This window comes from Grampus griseus (genome assembly GCF_964374135.1).
Source record: "Grampus griseus genome assembly, chromosome: 4".
NCBI classification, from domain to species: Eukaryota; Metazoa; Chordata; class Mammalia; order Artiodactyla; family Delphinidae; genus Grampus; species Grampus griseus.
In genome coordinates, this window is record NC_138997.1 from 102990209 (window position 1) to 103004502 (window position 14294).

A 14294-nucleotide genomic window follows, 5' to 3' on the forward strand; every position below is an offset into this window, starting at 1 on the left:
ATCAATTGACCAATTTTGGGGATGATCTTAACTGACTTTTGGTTTACTTGAAAGATCAGATAATATCATTTAACCGTTGGCAAAGACTTTTTTTGTCTTCTAATGTAGCCAACATATTAGCAGCTATGTTTTTTTTGGTACATACAAAAAAAAAAACCAAAGAAAATAAATTTAGAAAAATACTCTGTTGATCTAAACAAAAAGCCATGTTTCACACCATCTGTGGTTGGAAGTGTTAATTTGTCACATCTATGCAGAATCTGCAGTCAGTGATATCACTATGTCCTTCTTGGTGGATGGTTAAATATCAACAAATATTTTGAGCAAGTTTCACAATTATTATTAACTTTCCAAAGAAATTTAAATCTACTGCTTAATTTCTCATCAAACATGTACTTTTGCTTTTTGAGGTCATTGCTGGCAAAAAAATAAAAAAGTGTATTGCAAAACAAACAAAAAGAAAATTTCAAACAATAAAATAAATAAGGTTAAAGATTTACACCACAAAACACACGACAAAGCCACTGTAACAAGGGAGTGAAACTACTCTCTACGTGTTCTGCCTTTGTGCTGTTCAGTAGCTACAACCTGAAGGTATTGAAGGAACACATAGCCTATAATTTCCCATGTTCCCCACTGATGACTGCTGGCTGGCAAACCAAGTGGCTGGCAAGAGAGCAACAAATACTTCTCTCACCTCCACTGGAGAGCAGAACAAATTAGCTGTCTTTACTAGTATTCACATTCAAACATTTCATTTCACTATAAAATGCCCTGCATGTTCTCCTTGAAAAGCAGGTGTTATTTTGAAACTGGAGAGGATCTAGAGAAAGGAGACAGGTTATCACTGGTTGTTCTTCAAATTTAACCACATGTTAAGGAGAGAACTCTGTTTACTGCATGTAGTATTAGACGTCATGGCAGAAAATGTATTTTTTTACATAAACCCAGCATAATTACCTGGAGGTTCACAGAGTGCCTGATATATTGACATATGACCTCTTTTTTGGACCAATAAACCCCTTTTTAATGGGATGTATCTGTGGGCACAAGATCCTTTGGTCCTTTCACAGAAGATGCTAACCTGATGGAATGATGGTATAGCTTCTTAAAGATGGAGCTAATGTACCAGCTTAGAGATGATACCCTGAAAAGATGTATCATGTACCTTAAATCAACAGTATATGATGTAATGTTCTCCAATAGGTAGAATATGCAGGTCTAGGAAACTAGGTGTGGAAGGAGTGGTCTTATTATCAGCATTCCCCATGACACACTTGGGAAATTTACTCTTCCTCTCCTCATTAATCTTGGCTCTATGAGTGTAGTGTTTCTTGTCCCAGAAGGGGAAGACTTTCAAGGGACACACAGGAAATATCCTACAACTTAAAGTTTCTAGTTACCTTGAGTTCCTCATGCCTGTACATAGCAGGCAAAGAGAGGAATTTCCATTCTGGTAGATGTAATGGACCCTGATAGTCCTAAGTAGGTAGAATTGCTGCTACATAGAAGAATAAGGAGAAAAAATTAGGTGACTCACTGGTATCCCCATGCCCAGTTTTATTATAACTGGGAAAATAGACAATCAGGACTAAAAACTCAGAGCAAGGGCAGGGAAGGAATGAATAATTGTGAACTAATAATACCATCTATCACAGCAAATTAAACCAAAAATAATTTTGATTTGATCTGGCTTGGAACGAATTTCCTCCAGGTTCTACTTTGGGCTATTAATTACTTTCCATTATCATTAATATTTGCCTTACCAGAAGCATTAATTTCCAATTTATCCTCTTATAATACTAGGACAATGTCACATAATGCTGCCCAGGCTCAACATAACATTGTAGAAGGAGATTAGAATGCTGCATAGATTATTTTTTTTTACAGAATTACTTTCAAGACAAATTGAATTTCATTGCCTAAGATGAATTTTTATGCTTTTGCAGAGAAGGGACAAATAGGTGTCAGCCATTACAAAGTACATGGTAATGACATAATTGAAAGAAATCAAACAGATTTTTATACATGAGATTTAATGCTGTCTTTGAATGAGCTTAAGGAGGTTTCTGTCAAGTTCCAAACACATGATTCATCACTGCAGAATATAAGTGACAAAATTAAGATTACTGTATTTCAATGGAGAGATAAAGAGGCTAATTCTCATCATCACAGCTATTTTTCAAACTCAAATACCAAGACAGCCTTGGAGTGAAGGGAATTGAGACTTCTCCAACAATTATTCCTCCCTAAAATCTATATGGTTCCAACAATTTTTTATTACCAATATTAAACAGAGTTTCATTTAAAAGTGCAACAGAATTGATGAAGAAATACGTCATAGAACACAGGAGGTGTCTTTTCACTATAGAACAAGTCCTATTATGCTGGATTAGTCCTCTCTGGGATGTAACCTTCTACAACCTGAGGGCCACCAAGAATGGTTGGATGCTTCTCATTAGGACAATCCGACTCTCTCAGTGTTGAATTGGAGGAGGATTCATTGTGGATGATGAAGAAAAAAGAATTGAGAATTTCTCCCAGGTTTTTGGCTTGAGCTACTGAATGGATATGATACCATTTGCTGAGATAAAAGGGGCTAGGGAAGAAAAGAAACCATAAATCCATTGTAAATATACCTTCCTACTTCTTAAGCTATTGAGAGCTAGAAGTTTTGCTTTATTCATGAGGTTTTGATGATGGACTGTTTGAAAAGGAATTACTTGTCTTTCTCTTCTGCAATTCCTTTGATAGGACTCTCCATCTGAAACACTCCAGACAATGATTCTGAAGCTTGTTCTCTCTCTTCTCTGCATTCACCAGTATCACTCAGACTATTTTCGTGGGGTTTTAATTCTTTTTTTTTTCCTTCGAAGAAGTTCGTAGTGATATTGTTGTCTCATTCAATTTCAACTACCTCCTCAAGCTGAAATGTGTGCATAAATTTGCAAGATGGTATTTCAAAGGCCAGACTCACTGATGGAAAACAGCACAAAACAGAAGGTTTCTTTTTATACAAGAGAAGTTATATGACTAGAGATAACATATTTAGACATATCTAGGATCAGAAGTAGCCTTATTTATGGTCAAGAAAAGATAATGTAATTTGAAAAAAATTACAACATCTGATTTCTGGAGTTTTTAATTTTTTTTTGTTGAAGTATAGTTTATTTAGAATGTTGTGTTAGTTTCAGATGTACAGAGACAAATATCATGTGACATTGCTTACTTGTGGAATCTAAAAAAAAAAATAAATGTTACAAATGAACTTATATACAAAACAGCAATAGACTCACAGACATAGGAAACAAACTTATGGTTACCAAAGGGGAAATGGGGGGAGATATAAATTAGGAGTTTGGGATTAACACAACATCTGATTTTTGTTCCCAAATATCAATTCTATTGCCTGCCCTTCATTCATTTCAGTTTTTTTTTTTTTTTCCTTTAGATCTTGAAAGCTGCTCTTCAGTTAATAGTATTTTCCCTTGCTTGGTAACCTCTAATCTCTTCAAAGACTATGGTCCAGGAAACTAAATGTACTGTCTTTGAGCATAAAGTCAGACCAGAGTTAGGATCTAACCTTTCCTTCTTATTACCTAAAACAGTACCAGGAAATTGAACCACTCAGAGTGAAGGCAAGAAGCAAGATCAATCAAACAAGTGCTGTGACCTGACCATGAAGATATTATTGAAATTGGCCTTAAGAGACCTCACTCTTCTCAGGAATTGGCAGCCCTTCATATTCTTCTAACTATTGGCAGCACTTCAAGAATAAAAAAGAGAGAAGAAAGAAATATTACAATATTCTAACAATGCAACTGAAGGCTACTGTGGTTCATGAATTTATATATGTTAACTTGTTTAAACTTGGCAACAACCCTTTGAGTAAGGTGTTCAGGAGAGTTAGAGGAGATTGCAGAGGCTATAAAAGTTACACACTTAGTAGTCAGGTAGGTAAGATTAAGACCCAGATCTGTATATCATGTTCCTATCACTCTCTCAAGAGGAGAGATAAATGAGCTGTATGCCTTGGTCTTAAATGTTTTAAAGAGTATTGAACTACAACTATTTTCAGAGGAGGAGGTAAATTTACCACAAATTTAAGAACTACCAAAAAGTTGAGAGTGTATTAATCAGGAATTTTCCAAAGAAATAGAACCAATAGGAGATAGATAGATAGATAGATAGATAGATAGATAGATAGATAGATAGATAGATAGATAGATGATAGATAGATACATTGATTTATGATAAGAAATTAGCTGACAGTATTATGGAGACTAGCAAGTCCAAAATCTACAGTGGGGGCCAGGCTCAAGACCCAGGAGATCCAGTGGTACAGATAAAGTCTGAAAGCCATCTGTTGGAGAATTCTATCTCGCTCAGGGAGGTTGTATTTTTGTTGTTGTTGCTGTTGTTCTTCTATTCATGCCTTCAACTGATTGGATAAGGCCCACCCACATTATGGAAGGCAGTCTGCTTTACTCAAGTCCACTGATTTAAATTTTAATTTCATCCAAAAATACTCTCGTAGAAAAGCCCAGAATAATAACTGGTCAACTATCTGTGAGTCCTGGGAAAGTAGTAGTGGTACAGGAAAGTTGGCATATAGAATTAACCATCACAGGTGATTACAATAAAAACTGGCTCAATAAAAACTAGCTAAGGGAACCCTCTTGCACTGTTGGTGGGAGTGTAAATTGATACAGCCACTATGGAGAACAGTATGGACATTCCTTAAAAAACTAAAAATAGAACTACCATAAGACCCAGCAATCCCACTACCTGGCTTATACTCTGAGAAAACCATAATTCAAAAAGAGTCATGTATGACAATGTTCACTGCAGCTCTATTTACAATAGCCAGGACATGGAAGCAACCTAAGTGTCCATCGAAAGATGAATGGAATATGCAATGGAATATTACTCAGCCATAAAAAGAAACAAATTGAGTTATTTGTAGTGAGGTGAATGGACCTCCAGTTTGTCATACAGAGTGAAGTAAGTCAGAAAGAGAAAAACAAATACCGTATGCTAACACATATATATATATATATATGGAATCTAAAAAACAAACAAACAAAAATGGTCATGAAGAACCTAGTTGCAGGACGGGAATAAAGATACAGACCTATTAGAGAATGGACTTGAGGACACGGGGAGGGGGAAGGGGAAGCTGGGATAAAGTGAGAGCATGTCATGTACATACATACACTACCAAATGTAAAACTGATAGCTAGTGGGAAGCAGCCGTATAGCACAGGGAGATCAGCTCGGTGCTTCGTGACCACCTAAAGGGGTGGGATAGGGAGGATGGGAGGGAGGGAGATGCAAGAGGGAAGAGATATGGGGATATATGTATATGTATAGCTGATTCCCTTTGTTATAAAGCAGAAACTAATACATCATTGTAAAGCAATTACATGCCAATAAAGATGTTTAAAAAAACAACAACAGTGTGCTACTAGTATAAAGACAGACATATAGACCAATGGGATAGACTACAGTGTCCAGAAATAAAACCTTGAATATATGGTCAAATTATTTTCAACAAGGGAGGCCAAGACTGTTCAATGAGGAAAAGACAGTCTTTTCAGGAAATGATGCTGGGAAAACTGGATATCACATAAAAAAGAATGAGTTTGGACCTTTTTCTAATACCATGTCCAAAAACTACTCCAAAATTGACCAATGACCTAAATATAAGACATGAAATTATAGTACTTTTAGAAGAAAACAAATCAAAATCTTCATGACATTGGATTTGATTTTTTGAACATGACAACAAAATACAAGCAATAAAATTAAAAAATAGACAAATTGGACTTCATGAAAATTAAAAGATTTTGTTCATCAGAAGATACTATAAACAGAGTATAAAGGCAACCCATAGAATGGGAGAAGATATTTGCAAATCATATATCTGATAAGAAATTAATATCTGGAAGATACAGAGAACTCCTAAAACTAAAAATAATAATAATAATAACAAACAACCTGATTTTAAAATGGACAAATGATTTGAAGTGACATTTTTCCAAGGAAGATATACAAATGTCCAATAAGCATATGAAATGAAGTTCAGCATCACTAATCATTAGTAAATGCAGATCAAAGTTATAGAGAAATACTACCTCACATCCACTAGGGTAGCTACTATCCAAAAAAGAAAATAACAAGTATTGGTGAGGAGTGGAGAAATTGAAGCCCTTGTGCACTGTTGATGGGAATGTAGAAAGGTATAGCCAACGTGGGAAATAATATGGAAGTTCCTCAAACAATTAAAAATAGAATTACCATATGACAGTAATTCTACTTCTGGGTATATACTCAAAAGAATTGAAAGCAGGGACTCAAAAAATATTTTTACACCCATATTCATAGCAGCATTTTTCACAATAACTAAAATGTAGAAGCAACTCAAGTGTCCATTGACAGATAAATGAATAAAAATTATATATTTGTATATATATATATATGTGTGTGTGTGTGTGTGTGTGTGTGTACATAGATATATTCACACACACACGATGGAATATTATTTATAATATTCCTTATAAAGAAAGGAATGTCTGATACATGCTACAACATGGATAAACCTTGAGGACATTATGTTAAATGAAACAGGCAGTCATCAAAAGACAAATACTGTACGATTCCACTTTTATGAAGTACTTAGAGTACTCAGAATCAAGAAAGAAAGTAGAAGGGTGGTAACCAAGGGCTGAGGGAGGAGAAGAATGAGGTGCTATTATATATTGGGTAGAGAGTTTCAGTTTTGCAAAATGAAAAGAGTTTTGGATGTGAATGATGATGATGGCTGCACAAAAATGTGAATTCACACTATATTGCTGAACTATGCACTTAAAAACATTCTTTAAAAAACAAAATTTAATAGTGTATATATATCAATCCCAATGTCCCAATTTACACACTACTTTATATAAAATAGATAACTAATAAGGACCTACTGTATGGCACAAGGAACTCTACTCAGTACTCTGTAATGACCTATATGAAAAAAGAATCAAAAAAGAGTGGATATATGTATATATATATATAACTGATTCACTTTGCTATACAGCAGAAACTAACACAACATTGTAAATCAGCTATACTCCAATAAAAATTAATTAATTTATTTTTTTTAAAGCACTGAAGTTTGCAGACCTGAGGGCTGTTATGAATAGCTAAAGTAACTTTCCCAGTTGAATCATCCAAAATGACTCTTACTCAGTTGTTCGTAAAATACTTATTGAGGTTCTGGAACAACACTGGAGATGCAAAGAAGAGATACCTTCAGGGGTCTCATGGCCCTGTGGGTAAACCCAGAAATCACAGAATAAAGAAAACAAAAATAGAAGTATGTACAGAGTACAAACAGAGCAAGACATGAGGGAAAATTCTGATTTAAAGATGAGTAAATGGGTTCAAGAAAGCCCTCATGGAAGACTGCAATAGCTGGAGCTGGTCCAAAATGAACCTAGGGACTTCTCTGTTGGTCCAGTGGTAAAAAATCCTCCTTCTTATGCAGGCGACCTGGGTTCAATCCCTGGTTGGGGAATTAAAATCCCACATGCTGCGGGACAACTAAGCCCATGTGGCACAGCTACTGAGATCGTGCTCCTCAACAAGAGGGCCCGAGTGCCACAAACTACAGAGCCCATGCACTCTGGAGTCTGTGCACCACAACTAGAGAGAGAAAACCCACACACCACAACTAGAGAGAAGCCCTCCACAATGAAGACCGACGCAGCCAAAAACAAAAAAGAAAATAAATTTAAGAAAAATAAAATGAACCTATAATTTAATGAAGAGGAATAAGTAAAAGGAGCACTCCAGGCAGAGAGAAGATTCAAGGCTAAGGACTAAAACATCAAAGGACAATTTTAGCTATGCACCACATAGGGAGAAGTCTAGTGTGGGAAAAACCCAAGTAATTCCACCTTGAGTGTTGACTGTGTATTGTAGGGTGAGCCACTAAATCTTTCTAAAATTCACCCTCCCCATCAGTAAAATAAGGATAACAGTACCTACCTTATAAGGATATTGTGATAATTAAATGTGCTTAGGGGTGTTTATAGTGAGGTACAGATGTTGTCACGTGGGAAATGCCCACTCAATTATAGCTTATGACTATATATTCCTCAGAGAATACATGCCAGACAAGCCTCCTGACTGAGCTTCACAACCTGTCCATTTGGACCTTAGGACTGCAGCTGACATGGAAAATGCTGAAATGTCCTGTCAAAGAAGCTTATCCCTGAGCTTTCCAGGTGAAAGTCTAGTGAAGGCTGCAGAAGGCCAGCAATCTGTGAAGGAGAGACTCACTCTCTGTGCAGACTCCTTCAGAGATATAAATCAACTCCCTCAGAGCTATAAATCAACTCCTTCCACTCCAGCCTTGATAACTATATTTAGGAGCCTGGGCTGCTTTTCTTTCTCCAAACCAGGACATGGCAATAAGTTACTGATTCCAACTGGTGCAGGGCCAGGTCAGATGACCTTTCACACAGCATAGGGCACTGACCTAGAGGAGAATGTGCATTCATTTGAGAAATTCTTAAACATGACACAGAAAGTGAGCTTAAAAAAAACAAAACCAAAAACAAGATCTCCAGAGTCCATGTTTCTCCTTCGGGATGGAAATTCCTCCCAATACCAGCAACGTTAGCCTAGTCTTGATCTAAACCTTGTAATCTTCCTGACCCCATCCCCTACTTCTCTCACACCAACCTTTTGAAACTACTTCCAGGTCCTCATATATTAACTTCTATTTCAATTCTCCAAACATTTGCAGGCGAGAATCCCTTGGCCTGAAGCACTTCTCCACCCTCTTTCAGCTAGTTAATTTGTATGTACCCTTCCAAAAACACTCAGTTCAAGCTGAATCTCTCTTCTAAGAAGTTTTCTTGGTCATCTCCTTCCCACTCAGATTCTGAGGTCCCACCTCTGAGCTGCATCACCCATCAACTGACAATCCCAACATTTTCATGGTATTCTGTGCATGTTAACTGTCAAATAATATCATGTTGTTTTATAATAATTTATTTCCCTTCCTTTCCCATTTGAAGAAGTTTTCCTTAATGACAGGAACCAAGTTTCATTCATCTCAGTTTCCTCAATGCCTAGTATAATGCATTCAATATGTATATGTTTTCCTTCAAATTTTATTGATATTTAATTGACATACATCTCTGTATAAGTTTAAGGTATACAGCATAATGATATGACTTACATGCATCATTAAATGATTATCACAATAAGTTTAGTGAACATTTATCACCTCATATAGATATAAAACTAAAGAAATAGAAAACAATTTTTGTGATGATAATTCTTAGGATTTACTCTTAACAACTTTCATCTATACATACAGCAGTGTTCATTATATTTGTTATGTGTACCTTACAACCCTAGTAAGTATTTATCTATCTTATAACCAATAGTTTTTACCTTTTGATTGCTTTTATCCAATCTCCCCCAACAGACACATACCTCTGGTAACCACAGATCTGATCTCTTTTTCTATGAGTTTGTTTGTATGTTTGCTTGTTTGTTTTTGAAGTATAATTGACCTACAACACATGTTAGTTCATGTTACACAACATAGTGATTTTTTCCTATACATTTCAAAATGATCACCATGATTAGTCTAGTTATAATATGTCACCATGCAAAGATATTACTTTCAAAGGAAACAAAAACACTAATTAGAAAAGATATATGCACCCCTATGGTCATTGCAGCATTACTTACAATAAGTGCCCAGCAACAGATGAATGGATAAAGAAGATGTGGTATACATATGCAATGGAATACTACTTAGCCATAAAAAGAATGAAATCTTGCCATTTGTGCCAATGTGGATGGACCTTGAGGGTATTATGTTAAGTGAAATAAATCAGAGAAAGACAAATATTGTATTTCACTTATACGTGGAATCTAAAAAACTAATGAACATACATTAAAAAAAAAAGTTATAGATACAGATGACAACCAAGTGGTTACCAGAGGAGAGGAGGATGGAGGGAAAGAAATAGGTAAGGAAGATTAAGAGGTACAAACTTCCAGTTGCAAAATAAATGAGTCGTTCTGAGCTTGAACCCACAGAGATGAAGTAAGGCCCCAGAGCTTCCCTCTGAGGGGAGGTGTCAGGGACGGGCAGCCGGGGGTGACCTACCAGGGCTGAGGGGTGGGAGAGGCAGGGAGACTAGAAAATTAGTCCCCCAGTTTTGCTCTCCTTTACCTCAGGCCAGGCCGCGCTTACTTGAGCGCTTTTCCGCTCCCTGTGCAGCCCTTTAACTAAAGTTAAGCTGATCAACGAGCTGAATGAGCGTGAGGTCCAGCTGGCGGTAGCGGAAAAGGTGTCTTGGCACTCCGAGTACAAGGACAGCACCTGGATCTTCTTGGGAGGGCTTCCTTATGAGCTGACTGAAGGGGACATCATCTGTGTGTTCTCACATTGGATCTGAGGGATGCTCGTCAACACCACTAAAAGTAAAAGGCCCAACTCAAACTTCACTGCTTTTGAGAATTCTTCCTTGAATGCGCCAGCTTATGCCACCCCCTCCATTCTTGGGATTCTTCTGAAAGTGCCACCCGGTTGAGCATTTAGGTTCAGATGTCGAGCCACTTGCTCCAGGTTCTAACCAGCATTATCTAGAGAAGTTTGATGTACTGATGAAGAATGTCCGATAATGTGACTAGAAGCCATGTGAAGTATTTTTAATACAGCATCTACAATATCTTGAGCTACCGTATGGATTTCTGACACAGAGAACATCTGGTCCATCCATTCTTGATGTGACAGATCTTGTGGTTTTCCTGAGATGATTTTGACGGTGCCACTGTTTGCCCTATTGGCTTGTCAGCTGCCTCTGCACAGGGCTCTGCCTGAACCATCTTAATTGTTTAATACAGAAATGTTTCATGGCATGTGCTACAGCAACTCTCACTATCAGAAGAGAGGGTAGAGTCATCAGGCATTGGAGCTGACTTTAGGCTGGAGGTGGCAGCCTCAGCCTCAATCCCATTCCTGGACACTGAGATATGGCCCTAAGAGTTCCTGCAAGGCGGCGGACGTGGCTGTTGGCCAACTGGATCATGGAGTAGAAGTTGCTGGCGCTGCAACGGTTCACCTCTCCTCACTCAATCCAGCCATGAGATTGAATGAGCTCATCAACGGTATGAGTACAGAGAAGAGGTCCAAGGATTGAGTCATGGGGCTCTCCAATGGTAAGAAGTCAGCGAGAACAGAAGGTTATCAGCAAAGGAGACAGAAGGAATGACCAGTGTGAGAAGGAAAACCAATAGTGTGGTATCCTGAAAGCCAAGTGAAAAAGTATATCAGTGAGTAAGGAGTAATCAACTGTGTCATACATGGCTGTTAGGTCAGTTACGAAGAGAAGTGAGAATTGACCACTGGATTTAGTACTGTGAGGTCATTAGTGTTCTTTTTTTAAAAAAAAAAAAGTATGAGAAAGTTTATAGCAACTAGTAACATAAAATAAATACATATTATAATGTGGTATCATAAAATACATAAATAAATAAATGAGTCATGGGTAAGAAATGAACAGTGTGTGGAATATAGTCAATAACTAAGTAATATCTCTGTATGGTTGTATATTGCATTCAATATATTTTTAATGCATGGATGAAGGGATAGACGAATAGAAGGAGGGAGGAACAAAAAGAGGAAAGAAGGTAAAGAGGAAGTATGAGTCTCTCAAATCTCCCCTCCTTCCCACTACCTACCACCACAGTGGACAGACCTATGTTCCCAGCCAGTTTCCTCTTATTGAAGTGATCTACACCTTGCTTATTGGTGCCATTCCACTGAAAATTTTCTCAAGCCTATAATTTGCTCTAAACAATCACCTCTTTGGACATCTTTTGATATGATATTGCAGAAAAAGCATGTGTTTTGGACTCCTTCAGACATCTGTTTAATCCCTCTCTGCTACTTAAAATCTCTCTGATGTTAGGAAAGTTATTTCACATTTTTGTCTCATTTTCCTCATGTGTAAAAACATTATTTATTACACCCGCCTTGAAAATAAGAGTAAAAGGACATGAGGAATGTTTGAGTTGTGGGGACTTTTATAAGGACCTAAAGCAATCAGCAGGGGATCTCTCAGCCCTTGGAGTTATTATGAGGTTTTCCTGTGTCATTCAGTTTTTGAAACCCCAAGGAAGTTTTGTAAGTAAACATTGTAAAAACGTCTTCTGCTTCTTGGAATCACACACCTAGTGAACTAATAAAATTAGACCTCCTCTTGGCTTAACTTATGACTCCCTTAGCTTAAATATTTCCTGCTAAATTGATCTTTTAAAAGTCCTTGGGGGAAAATATTTGCATTAAATATGCCAAGAAAATAAATACATACCAACATAAAATTCAAATTAGTGAGAAAAAAAAAATCAAGTTCACAATAAATAAATAGGCATTGCATATGCATACCTGCTAGAGGCAAGTAATTGGCAGTGAGGTCCAACAGAGCAAAGTTCCAAATTTGGTTCCATCATCACATACTCTGACTTACACAAAGTTAGTTAATTTCTCTCAGCCTCAGTTATCCCATCCATAAAATAGAATCAAAACAATATCTTTGTAAGAAAGGTAAGGTGAAGATTAAATGAAAATTCCCTCATATTTAAAGATAGGTAAATTTAAATACTAATGAGATGCAATTTATACCTACTATATTAACAAAATTTTTTAAAGTGGTAATACCCACTGCTGGCAGTGTAGTTGGGAAACTAATCTGTTTGTACTTTTCTGGAAGCAAGGCAAAGGATTTCAATGTTTTAAAAAAATACACAGGGGAGAGTCGTATAGTAATTTCATGAAATATTTACAGATTTTCACCCAAAATTCTATCCCTGGTTATTTATTCTAAAATAGGAATTTTCAGCTGTTTTGAAGAACCCTGGGACTACCTCTCAGAGGTAGGGGAGGGTGGCAAGTAAGCTTTATTTTTGCTTATTATATATATTGCAAGTCTGCAATATTTGAGAGAGGGGAAACATTTTTACTTAAAAAAAATTTATCCTTTGGAAACAGTTGTTCAAAGGCAATAATCCAAAAGGTAAAACTTTATAAACACAATAAATTTAATTAAGCAATAACTTATATAAGATTGAAAATAATGTGAGTTGACTAAATATCCAACAGAGTATAATTTTTTAAATGATTGTTCACTTCATAAAATGCTTTGCAATTTAAAAAAGTAATCACTATGAAGAATATATTCTAACACAATAATAGGAATAGATGCAAGAGGAGGAGTGGAAGGAAAGCTAACATTTTAACAGTTATTACTGATTATATGTCAGACACGGAGCTAAGCACATGTACAGAATGTGGGGAAAGCCTATGGTGTCCATTATGTGAAAACAACAGAATTCAATACACTATATATCCATCATCATTATAACTTAACCAAGTATTTATCTGAAGTTCTCTTATAGTTCCCGACCTCTATGCTCTTGGTCGGGAACTATAAGAGAAATTAAAATAAGTACTTGATTTTCTAAGATGGAGAGGTGAATTGTTTTCTTTCTTCTGTTTCCCTTCTGTTTCTTTAATATTGGTTTTGTAATAAAAGGAAATTATACTCTAATCTGAGAAGAAATTTAAAATGAAAAGCCATAATTTCCAGTTTGAAAGAGAACAACTGAAAGGTTTTCCAGTTTTCCAAAAATGCCTGATAAACAGATTGTTGAAAATAAACCCTTTATAATAAAAAATATTTTGTTGTTGTTATTTTTTTTTAATTAATAGAAGCACACCAATTCCGAGACTCCAAATAGAAACTGAGAATTACAATAGCCTCCCAGCTTCCATATCTGTCCTCCTCCACTCAATTCCACTCAGCAACCAGAGTGATCTTTTTAAAATCAGATTGTACCACTCCCCTGATAAAAATTTCCAAAAGCTTCCCCTTGCACTTATAAAATAATCTAACCTCCTTACCATGACCCATGGGGCCCTACCTGACTTAGTCCTCATCTCTCTCTTTAGATTTCTCCTTCCCATCCTGCCTTGTGTTCTCCATATTCTAGCCACATTGATCCTCATTCTTCTTTCTCAAGATGAATCTACCTCAGGGCCTTTGCATTTGCTCTTCCATTGTCTTGAAAATTTTTCCTCCTAAGATTTTCTCCAGATGAGGTCCTTTTCATTTCTTAGATCTCCTATCAATAATCACTGAACTGTTGGACTCTTACAATGTACCAGGCTCTGTATTCAGTGCTAGTGGTCAGCAGCTTACAGGACCAGACCC